The 12,811-nt window shown below is 46.6% G+C and overlaps 1 pseudogene; it reads left to right on the forward strand.

The window, feature by feature from the left end:
- Positions 1–7,765: 7,765 nt before the first annotated feature.
- LOC129380045 (GSK-3-binding protein-like) lies at positions 7,766–8,214 on the forward strand (annotated as a pseudogene).
- Positions 8,215–12,811: the final 4,597 nt, after the last annotated feature.

A 12,811-nucleotide genomic window follows, 5' to 3' on the forward strand; every position in this document is an offset into this window, starting at 1 on the left:
GCACGGAGACTGGCCTAGTCAAAGTATTCAATGACATCCATATAAATACGGACTGTGGGAGAACCACAGTGCTGGTTCTGGTTGGTTCTGTTGGACCTCAGTGCAGCTTTTGACATATTACTGAATCGACTGGAGAGTTGGGTTGGACTCTCCGGTTCGGTGCTCGCTGGTTTGAATCTTACATAAAGAACAGGGATTTCTTTGTTTCAATTGGAAACTTCTCATCAAAGAGGTCAAAGGTCACATGTGGGGTACCCCAAGGTTCAATCTTAGGACCCCTCTTATTTAATATTTATATTCTCCACTAGCTCAGGTCATAAACAGGAAATATATTAGCTACCATAACTATGACACACAGCTCTACATTATGATGTCACCAGGTGACCTTTGACCCATCCAATCACTGAATAAATGTTTAGAACAGATAAATATGGATGTGCCAAAACTTTCTCCAGCTGAACAGAAACAAAACTGAAGTCATTATTTGGACCTAAAGAGGATCTAGAGCTATAGATCTAGAGTTATAGATTTATATCTAGAGCTATAGATCTAGAGTTATAGATCTAGAGTTATAGATCTAGAGTTATAGATCTAGAGCTATAGATCTAGAGCTACAGATCTAGAGTTATAGATCTACAGCTATAGATCTAGAGTTATAGATCTATAGCTGTAGATCTAGAGTTATAGATCTATGGCTCTAGATCTAGAGTTATAGATCTAGAGTTATAGATCTAGAGCTATAGATCTAGAGCTATAGATCTAGAGTTATAGATCTACAGCTATAGATCTAGAGTTATAGATCTAGAGCTATAGATCTAGAGCTATAGATCTAGAGTTATAGATCTAGAGTCAATGCATAGCTTCAGTTATTACAACTAAAAATTAAAGATCAGCCTGAAACCTGGGAGTAGTGATGACCTGAACCTTGCGAGCCACATAAAGACAGTTACAAAGTCGGCCTTCTATCACCTGAAACATCTCCAGGATTAGGAGGACTAATGTCTCAGCCAGATCTAGAGAAACTCATCCCTGTGTTTATCTTTAGTCACATTGATTATTGCAACAGCGTCTTCACAGGCCTGTCCAACAAATCAATCCAGCTGCAGCTGATCCAGAAGCTGCTGCTCCTGTTCTCACTAAAACCAGGAAGATAGACATAACAGCAGTTTTAAAGTCCCTCCACTGGCTCCCTGTAGCTCAAAGAATAGATTTTAAAATACTGTTGTTAGTTTATAAATCACTGAACGGTTTTAGCACCACAATACATCAAAGATCTGCTGTTGTTGTATCAACCTTCCAGACTCTCAGGTTTGGTTCTGGTTCTGATCTGCATCCAGAACCAGAACCAATAGAGGAGAAGCAGCTTTCAGCATCTATGCACCAAAACTTTGGAAAAAACTTCCAGAAAACTGTAAAACAGCAGAAACCCTGACTTCCTTTAAATCTCAACTAAAACCAGCTGATTAGTTTGATTAGAAATGTAATATGTAACAATGTATTGTCTATTATATGTTGCATGACTTTGTGTTCTTGTGTTTATGATGTAAAGCACTTTGAAATGCCTTGCTGCTGAAATGTGATCTACAAATAACATTTGATTGATTGATTGGGTCGGGTTGGGTCCATGTTGCTGGGTAGATTCTGGTGAAGCGGGTCGCCGTGATGTTGGTTCTGTTGCTACCGGTTCTGCAGGAGATTCCAGCTTCAGAGGCAGATTCTGATGGAGCCGGCCCGGCCCGGCCCGCTGTACCTGAGGAGCACGACGGCGGTTTCCCTGAATGAGCGGTGAGATCCGGAATCGATCCAGAACCGACCCAGAACCAGCTGTGCTCTGACGCTGCGTGTCCCTCAGCTTCTCTCAGCTTCTGATGACCCGGCTGACCCGACCCGGCAGGCCGGTTTCAGGAGCCGCAGGCGGAAGGCGGCGCTGGTTCAGGTGAGCTGAAGCTCCGCCCCCCAGACCTTATAGCGGGATCCGGACGGCTCCGGTCCGGTTCAGATCCTGGGGTCTCCGTTGTAACAGCGTGTCTGATTGGTCCTGTGCGTCAGGCTCCGCCCACCTGCCAGAGAAGGCGGCTGCGTGTGAGGGGCAGCGTGTGGACCCGACTGGGAGGTCCGCTGCTGACCCGCGGGCCGACCCGACTGCGCTGGTCCTGGAGGCAGCCTGGGTTTCTGGAGCTTCAGGAGGAAGTACACCTGGAGAGGCAGGTGCAACGCCCCCTACAGGAGTGAGTAGCAGCGATCGAAGCTTCTCATGTAAGGTCACTGACAGCCATCTTGGTAGGCACCGTAACAACTGTCATGGCAGTTGTCATGGAGTTACTATGACAACAATAAACAAGTTCTTTCCTCATTCCCGACTTATGAACTGAATGAGTTCTTTACAGATATTTACTGGACCTCAGTTTCTGATAAATATCAGCAACATTTACTGCTGAACTAGCAGCATTAGCTTAGCTGAAAACGCTCAACAGCCTGATAAATAGACTGGTTCTGGTCTGGTTTTGGTTCTGTTCTGTAGCCTCGTTTCCTGATGCGTCGATCCCCACGGCAGCCATTTTGTTCCTGTATGTTTTTCTGGTTGTCAGCAGCAACAATATATTTTGTTTTTGTTCCTCTCGAATCCTTGGACCATCTGTGCTTTGCTCTGCGGTTCAGTGGCACAGACTGCTTCCAGTTCAGACTCTTGTAGGAAGGAAAGCACACCAGAGGTCACAGGTCAGATACAAGCCAGGCTGGTGGGTTCGGGGTCTCCCGGACCCAACGGTCTTCTCTGCTGCTTCTCCACAGGACGGGGGAACCTGCTGAGTCGGCTGGGACAGCGCCGCCTGGTGGAGACATCAGACCTCCAGAACCAGACTGAAGGTCGGTTCAGCTGAACTGAACTGTGATCTGTTCGGTCCATTGTCTGCAGAACCTTGATGCATCTGACCACTCGTCATCTCTGTTCTGTGACAGGAGAGCGGGGTCCCACGCTGCGGAGGGGCGGGGTCACGGCCTCAAAGGGGCGGGGCTTTGTCCCAAAGCAGCAGCTGGATGCTGAGCTGGATGAGTACATGTCTCTGTCCAGAAGCAGCCTGGACCGACAGCTGGACGACTACATGTCCATGTCCCGCAGACGCCTGGACCAGGAGATGGACGAGTACATGCTGATGGCGGGCCAGTGTCTGGAGGACTGAGGGGCGGGGCCTGCAGGGGCGGGGTCTCCTTTGTTTTTTACCTGGTTTTATTTACTATGAGCAGCACAGATCTGGCTGCTGATTGGTTCCTGAGCTTCAGGTCTGTCTGTGGATGCTTTTGTTTGCTCTTTAATTGGTTGCTGTATTTTTGTCTACTTCACTGACCTCTCTTTGCGTTGGAGATCTCAGTTCCTGAAGCTGCATTTTCGTTCTCAAAGTTTGAAAATAAATGTGAATAAACGATGTTTCCTTTAGTGAATATGCTGGTTCCTCTGAGTGGGCGGGGCTAGCGCTCTGCTCCGCCTCCTGCCTTGTGATTGGTTCAGAAATGTAGCTCAGTCTGCATCAGAAACTTAATTACTGGTGTTTTTAATATGTTACAGAAACATTAAACATGTTAATCTGCAGTGCAGCTCACATCAACATGTTACAATAAACCAATAAACAGTCAGGATTGGGTGTAGCTGCAGTTCCTGCTGCTGCCCAGAAGGTGGAGGTGTTCCGTTTTCTACAGGCTCCGCCCATCGGGCTGAGCGGTCCAGGGTTGAAGGTTTGAAACCCAGCAGGTTCTCTGATGCTTCATTGAAACAAATGTGAATGTTTTCCCATCCTGTAGCAAATTCCATCTTTACAACATTCCTGTTAAAGCTCAAGTTTCTTATCTTGCTATAATTATCACAAAAGATGCCAAAGAAAGATGCAAGCTGAACTTTGACCCTACAGTAAATGAAACCACTGGCTTCAAAGAGATCTGTGTTTACGAGGAAGAATCCTGCAATCTCCAGCTGCAGGAATATCCAGCTTAACTCGCTGCTTCCTGTGAAACTTGATAAAATGCTCTGCAATTTAATCTGGAGAAATAAAACAGACTCTGCCTGAACCTGCAGACTCAGCTGGTTTCAGCTTTTACATGTATCTTAAATCTCACATTTAAAATCAATCGGATCAGATGTTTTTATTGAAGCCTTTGTGGAATTTTATTCCTAATTCTATTTTCTCTTCACTTGGTGGCCTTTCATTTGTACTTCAGTCAAACTGAGAGAAAAACTGAAAGCATCAGATGATCACAATCAGAGGCTGCTGGCCTGATCCATACTTTAGAAACACTTTCTGCAATAACCAGATATTCTTTACAAGAATCAATATTACTTTGTAAAACAATTGCTTTCCTCTGATGAGTCGTTAAAGTCTTACTCTGAACGTTTGTCCCCTGCTGGTCCCAGTTCCCCCAGTGGATCTGCTGCTCTGGACTCTAAACGTTCTGGTGGCTTGCTCCGTCAGCAGACTGCTGCAGACGTTCAGTCTCTCAGTCTTCTGTTTCCCAGTCTTCAGTCTGCTGCGGGTCGACTTGGTTTCTCTAAATGCTCCACTAGATGCAGGAATAGAAGTTTGTTGTTTTGTTGCTGCTGGACACGATGTGACCCCCTGCTGGACACGATGTGACCCCTGCTGGACACGATGTGACCCCTGCTGGACACGATGTGACCCTGCTGGACACGATGTGACCCTGCTGGACACGATGTGACCCCTGCTGGACACGATATGACCCCCTGCTGGACACGATGTGACCCCCTGCTGGACACGATGTGACCCCTGCTGGACACGATGTGACCCCCTGCTGGACACGATGTGACCCCCTGCTGGACACGATGTGACCCCTGCTGGACATGATGAGCTTCTGGGGTCAAATGAACAACAGTTTGGACTTTTTTTTACCAACAAACCTGGTGATGTTTGCTTCAGAGCAGAACCTGGACCGGAACACGGAGCTCTGCTGTCACCGAGACGCTCCTCCACCGTCTGTCCATCCAGTCTCATTTCCTCCATAGTTTCTCACTTTTGGTTGTTACAATGTCTACATTTGTTCTGCTAATAAGAACAAATTTTACATTATTAATCTATTAATTCTAGTTAAATTTCATATTCATGAATGAAAATTTTGTGCGAAGAAGCCTCTAATTAATCTGTTTCCATCTGAATTCCAACATTAATATTCTCCGGTTTTATTCCATTATGTTGACATTTTAATACAATAAAAACAGGAACAGCAGGTTCAGTCGTTGCCATGGAGACATCAGCTGGGCCCAGTGGAACCAGTCCAGGCCGGACTGGAGAGGTCAGCTGTGAGGAAGACTCCTGCTCTTCCTCCACACGTTTTCCAGTCTTAACATGAACATGTGGGGACAAACCGGGTCAGAACCAACCCGATGACCGCTGCTGCTCACTGAGATCAGTTTGTTCACATTCTGGTTCTGTTGGACCAAACAGACTCAGCTGGCCCTCGGCTGGTTCTGTTTGGTGGTTTCTGTGGGTTCTGTTTGACCAGAACATACAGAACCCAGGTTCTGATGAAGCTGATTCATCAGTCGGACCTCCGGTCAGTTTGTATGAAAATAAAGGAGAACATGACCCGGCCCACTTCAGCTCTGGTTCTGGAAGCTCATGTGTTTCTTTCACTTTCTACTGACCCAGGAAACCACAGACAGCAGCGGCTTCTGATTGGCTGCCGAGTCACGTGGTGCCGCCCAGCAGCTCCATATATGGTCATGAGGGCTGCAGGGAGCAATGAGTTCAGACAGAGGCTTTCTGAGAAACACTGAACACGGTGTTCTCACACACACACTGATACACACACACACACTGATACACACACACACACACTGATACACACACACACACTGATACACACACACACACTGATACACACACACACACTGATACACACACACACACACTGATACACACACACACACTGATACACACACACACACACTGATACACACACACACACTGATACACACACACACACTGATACACACACACACACTGATACACACACACTGATACACACACACACACACTGATACACACACACACTGATACACACACACACACTGATACACACACACACACACTGATACACACACACACATGATACACACACACACACTGATACACACACACACACTGATACACACACACACACACTGATACACACACACACTGATACACACACACACACACTGATACACACACACACACTGATACACACACACACACACTGATACACACACACACACACTGATACACACACACACACTGATACACACACACACACTGATACACACACACTGATACACACACACACACACTGATACACACACACACACTGATACACACACACACACTGATACACACACACACACACTGATACACACACACACACTGATACACACACACACACTGATACACACACACTGATACACACACACACACACTGATACACACACACACACTGATACACACACACACACTGATACACACACACACACTGATACACACACTGATACACACACACACACTGATACACACACACACACTGATACACACACACACACTGATACACACACACACTGATACACACACACTGATACACACACACACACACACTGATACACACACACACTGATACACACACACACACTGATACACACACACACACACTGATACACACACACACACTGATACACACACACACACACTGATACACACACACACTGATACACACACACACACACTGATACACACACACACACTGATACACACACACACACTGATACACACACACACACACTGATACACACACACACACTGATACACACACACACACACTGATACACACACACTGATACACACACACACACTGATACACACACTGATACACACACACACTGATACACACACACACTGATACACACACACTGATACACACACACACTGATACACACACACACACTGATACACACACACACACACTGATACACACACACACACACACACTGATACACACACACTGATACACACACACACACTGATACACACACACACTGATACACACACACACACTGATACACACACACACACTGATACACACACACACACACTGATACACACACACTGATACACACACACACACTGATACACACACACTGATACACACACACACACTGATACACACACACACACACACTGATACACACACACTGATACACACACACACACACATATTGTTCTCTGCAGAACATCCCTCCGGTTCCGGTTCGGTACATCAGCTCATGCGTGCAGAACCAGGATCCGGTTCTGATCAACTGGTTTGGTTCTGAAGAGGGATCATTGTGTGTGTTTGGACCGGAACCGATGATGTTGCGTAGGTCATACCGGTTCTGATGAGGTTCGGTTTGTGTGTAAATGGTTCCGGCAGCGCCAGATAAAAGTTATGTAATGTTGGTTCGGATGGACCGGTCCATTTCTGGGGGGGCGCTGGGAGGTTGTCTCACACTGGGAGGAGGCTCGGTTCGGAGTGAGTGTTCTGGTTTGGACCAGTGGACCTGATGAAGTGTCTGAAGCGGTTCATCTCCCCCACCCCCACTCAATCAGCGTGACGTCACGCCTCCGTATCCCCCTCCCCTCGGCTGCAGATGGTTCGGTCCAGACGCGTCACCCATTGTTTACAAATCAAACGGCTTGTTTGTGTGTACTGAGCGGAGTGGAGCGGCCCGGTTCGGTTCGGTTCGGTCTGCAGAGAGATGCCGAGTCTGAAGGAGAACCTGCTGGCGCTGCAGCAGGCCGTGGCCCCGCGGACGTGGACGCGCTGGTCACGCAGATCGGAGAGGCGCTGCAGCTCCACGGGGCGCCGGGGGGAACCCGCGGACCGGGCCCGGGTCCTGCGGGGCCGCGGCGAGCCCGAACCTCCAGCAGAATTCCCGCGGCTTTTGCCTGAAGATCCGGAACCAGCGCGGGACCCACCGGACCCGCAGCCCGTACCAGCTGCCGAGCCACGCGGAGCCGGACTGGGACCAGATCCGACCGTGGAACCGGAAGCGGGTCCCGGGTCGGGTCCAGGAGGAGGACCCGCACCGGCTGCTGCAGGAACTGATTCTGTCCGGGAACCTGATCAAGGAGGCGGTTCGGAGGCTGCAGTTCCCCGGACTGCCGGGAGCTGGGCCGGGCTGCGGACAGCCTGCCCTGCGCCTGATGGGAGGACGGAACCAGACCGGAACCAGATTGGAGTTCTGGTCCCGTGTTTTTTATAACATGTGTCTCATGGAGGGAACGTGTCGGATGGGGTGGTTCTGTGTGCACGCGCCTCGGTCACGAGCACGCAGTGTTCTTGAACAATGATTACGTTTTGTGGGGGCGGGGCTTGAACAGACCGGATGTTTACAGTGACTGGCCCCCCGCCCCTCTCCAAACTGATGGTGGCGTCACCTGCAGAAGTGAGGCTGCTGACGTCAGAGACTGATCTGTTTGTTTCCTGTTTATGTCCAGAAGAATCACGTGATGCTCCGTAGCGGAGCGACTTCATATCCCTGACTCATCAGGGCTTTTATTGTCTTAATAATAAACACTTCCTGTTTTCTACACACACGCACGCGCTTCGTGTCTGTCTTTCTGGGGTCTTTCTATTGATTTCCATTCTTTCTAACCAAAACTCAATTTACACCTTAGTCCTAAATCTGACCCTTGACCCACAAGCAAGGCTTTGGACCCTACAAGGTAATTCAAAAAAACGCGCACACACAGGCTGTGTCTGCTGGACAGATTTGACTGGTCCGTTTATGAATGAAGCAGCCCCAATCAGAACCTGTGGACTCAGTCAGAGTCCATTTCAGGTCTGAACCCGTGACCCTGCTGGACTGGGCCGGTTCTGATCAGAACCAGAGCCCCCAGCTTTCATTGAGGTCCAGCAGACGGTTCTGATGATGGCGGCTGCAGTAAACATCAGAACCGAACAGCTGATCAAAACAAAACAATCTGAATAAGGTTTGGACCATCCGCTGCCTCCATGTTGGATGTGACATCATCACAACAAACATGGAGGAAAAATAGCAACTTCGAAGCTGCTTGTTTACTCCTTAAATTGATTTAGTTTAGAACTGCTGGCTCGACCAATCACAGGAGCAGAAGCTGCTGGTTCGACCAATCCTGCGGTCCAGCAGAACCTGCTCACCTGTCTACCAGGTGAGTCCTGGGACCCAACAGGTGCAGTGACACCATCAGTCCAGCAGATGGCAGCAGGACCCCCCAGAACCTCCAGAAGGAGCAATAGAACGGGTCAGAGTTCAGTTCACTCTAGGAGGCTTTTATTGTGAAAAGACCGGTTCATCTAATCAGATTTCCAGGTTGGTTCCTGTTCATTTTACTTTATTTCTTTACACATTAACATTGTCGTCCTACACAAACACAAGAAGAAAAACATAAAGAAATTTGCCAGACAGGATTTATACTGACAAGAAAACCATCTACAGAGAATTATAATATATTACATTTGTGTAATAAGTATACAGTTTCATGGCTTTTGGATTTTTAGAACAATAATCTGATGATTGTATCAAATCAAGTGTTTAATGAACATAAAGAACACAGGTTTGTTTTTGCTCAACTTGTTTATGGATTAAAAATTTAGTTGTAAAATGAGGAAAAAAAGATTGAGTTTTTCTTGTCAAATCAGTAAAGCCAGAATAACAATTTCATAACTGAGAGGTTTGTGGGGAAATAGTTCATAATTTCATCTCAGGGGTTTTGGTGTCGCTCCAAAGCAAATGATTCATGTGTTCATCCTGAGACAGAAAATGGACCAATATTTAAACATTTACTAATTGGGAGGACAAGATTATATCCACTTCCATACCAAACTGTCTCTGTGTATGGAAGTAGATATGTGCCATCAGGATTGAATTTTAAAAATGCCCTGAAATTTTAATACTGTATATTAGTGTTACTTTTCAGTGTTAAATTCAGAATATATTTTTCACCTAAAAAAATATTGTTCATCAAAAAAAAAATCTGTCATTATTTGTTTTGTGCAATTTTGTCTGTTAAAAAAATCGCAGTCCTATTTCAAAGTGACACAATTTTCAACATACATATTTTTCCAGTTTTATTTTTCAGTGTTAAAAAAGTTCAGCATATAAAAAAATTCAACTTTTCTAAATTCAAATGCAATATTTTCAGTGTCCTTAAATTTAAATTTGCTCAGATTCGCTGCAAAAATGGCGATGTACTTCCGGTCACAGACATGAGCAATCACCGAGGCTCGCGACCATGGAGGCGAACGCAAACCTGCCGGTGAGTTTAATGCCGTCGTTAATCTTACACATGTAGCATCTCCAGGCCCCATCACCCAGTTTGATCTAAAACAGGGTGATCTAAAACTTTCTGGGTTGTTTGTATGTTGTCTTAGGTGAGACTGAGACAGGCAGTCTTAGTAAAGACCTACATTTTCAGGAGATGCTACGCTAATGTCCAAAGCCAATATGGCTGCCGCTGTGTTTCCAGAAAGGCTGTGAAACTTCCGGCATCAACAACAACCACAACAAACCTGTCAGCTACTGTTAATGGGACTTCATTTTATGATTGAATTAATACATTTATGGTCATTACGACATAATACAAAATACCAGTTCATACCAAACTATAGATTTACTTGTCTTTGATATGTTTCTACAATTTTAATTGAACAGATTGATCAAGGTGGATGGTTGGATGGAGGATAGGATGGTTGGATGAGGATGGATGGTTGGATGGATGATAGGATGGTTGGATGATGGATGGATGGTTGGATGGATAATAGGATGGTGGGTTTGGATGGATGGTAGGATGGATGGTTGGTTGGATGGATGATAGGATGGTTGGATGGATGGATAGTTGGATGGATAATAGGATGGTGGATGTTTGGATGGATGGAGGATGGATGGTTGGTTGGATGGATGATAGGATGGTTGGATGATGGATGGATGGTTGGTGGATGATAGGATGGTTGGATGGATGGATAGTTGGATGGATAATAGGATGGTGGATGTTGGATGGATGGTAGGATGGTTGGGATGGTTGGTTGGATGGATGTAGGATGGTTGGATGATGGATGGATGGATGATAGGATGGTTGGATGATGGATGGTTGGATGGATGGTTGGATGGATGGTAGGATGGTTGGTGATGGTTGGATGATGGATTGGATGGATGGTTGGATGGATGGATGGTAAGGATGTTGGTGAGGATGGATGATGGATGGATGGATGGTTGGATGGATGGTTGGATGGATGATAGGATGTTGGATGATGGATGGATGGTTGGATGGATGATAGGATGGTTGGATGGATGGATAGTTGGATGGATAATAGGATGGTGAATGTTTGGATGGATGGTAGGAGGATGGTTGGAGGTTGGTTGGATGGATGATAGGATGGTTGGATGATGGATGGATGGATGATAGGATGGTTGGATGGATGGATGGTTGGATGGATGGGATGGTTGGATGATGGTTGGATGATGGATGGATGGATGGTTGGATGGTTGCATGGATGGATGGTAGGATGGTTGGATGATGGATGGATGGTTGGATGGATGGATGGTTGGATGGATGGTTCAATGGATTGATGGTTGGATGGATGGATGGATGGTTGGATGGATGGTTGGATGGATGTTTGGATGGATGTTTCGATGGATGGATGGATGTTTGGATGGATGGATGGTTGGATGGATGGGTTGGATGGATGTTTGGATGGATGGATGGTTGGAGGATGGTAGGATGGTTGCATGGATGGATGGATGGTAGGATGGTTGGATGATGGATGATGGATGGTTGGATGGATGGTAGGATGGTTGGATGATGGATGATGGTTGGATGGATGGTTGGATGGTTCAATGGATGGATGGTTGGATGGATGGATGGATGGTTGGATGGATGGTTGGATGGATGGTAGGATGGTTGGATGATGGATGGATGGTTGGATGGATGGATGGATGGTTGGATGGATGGTTCAATGGATTGATGGTTGGATGGATGGATGGATGGTTGGATGGATGTTTGGATGGATGTTTCGATGGATGGATGGATGTTTGGATGGATGGATGGTTGGATGGATGGTTGGATGGATGTTTGGATGGATGGATGGTTGGATGGATGGTAGGATGGTTGCATGGATGGATGGATGGTAGGATGGTTGGATGATGGATGGATGGATGGTTGGATGGATGGTAGGATGGTTGGATGATGGATGGATGGTTGGATGGATGGTTCAATGGATTGATGGTTGGATGGATGGATGGTTGGATGGATGGTTGGATGGATGGTTGGATGGATGGTAGGATGGTTGGATGATGGATGGATGGATGGTTGGATGGATGGTAGGATGGTTGGATGATGGATGGATGGTTGGATGGATGGATGGTTGGATGGTTCAATGGATTGATGGTTGGATGGATGGTTGGATGGATGTTTGGATGGATGGTTGGATGGATGGTTGGATGGATGTTTGGATGGATGGTTGGATGGATGTTTGGATGGATGGATGTTTGGATGGATGGATGGTTGGATGGATGATGGATGGTTGGATGGATTGATGGTTGGATGGATGGATGGTTGGATGGATGGTTGGATGGATGTTTGGATGGATGGTTGGATGGATGATGGATGGTTGGATGGATGTGTGGATGGATGGTTGGATGGATGGTTGGATGGAAGGTTGGATGGATGGATGGTTGGATGGTTCAATGGATGGATGGTTGGATGGATGGTTGGATGGATGGTTGGATGGATGGTTGGATGGATGTTTCGATGGATGGATGGTT

Source organism: Poeciliopsis prolifica, unplaced genomic scaffold (genome assembly GCF_027474105.1).
Source record: "Poeciliopsis prolifica strain line A6 unplaced genomic scaffold, Auburn_PproV2 SCAFFOLD063, whole genome shotgun sequence".
NCBI lineage: Eukaryota > Metazoa > Chordata > Actinopteri > Cyprinodontiformes > Poeciliidae > Poeciliopsis > Poeciliopsis prolifica.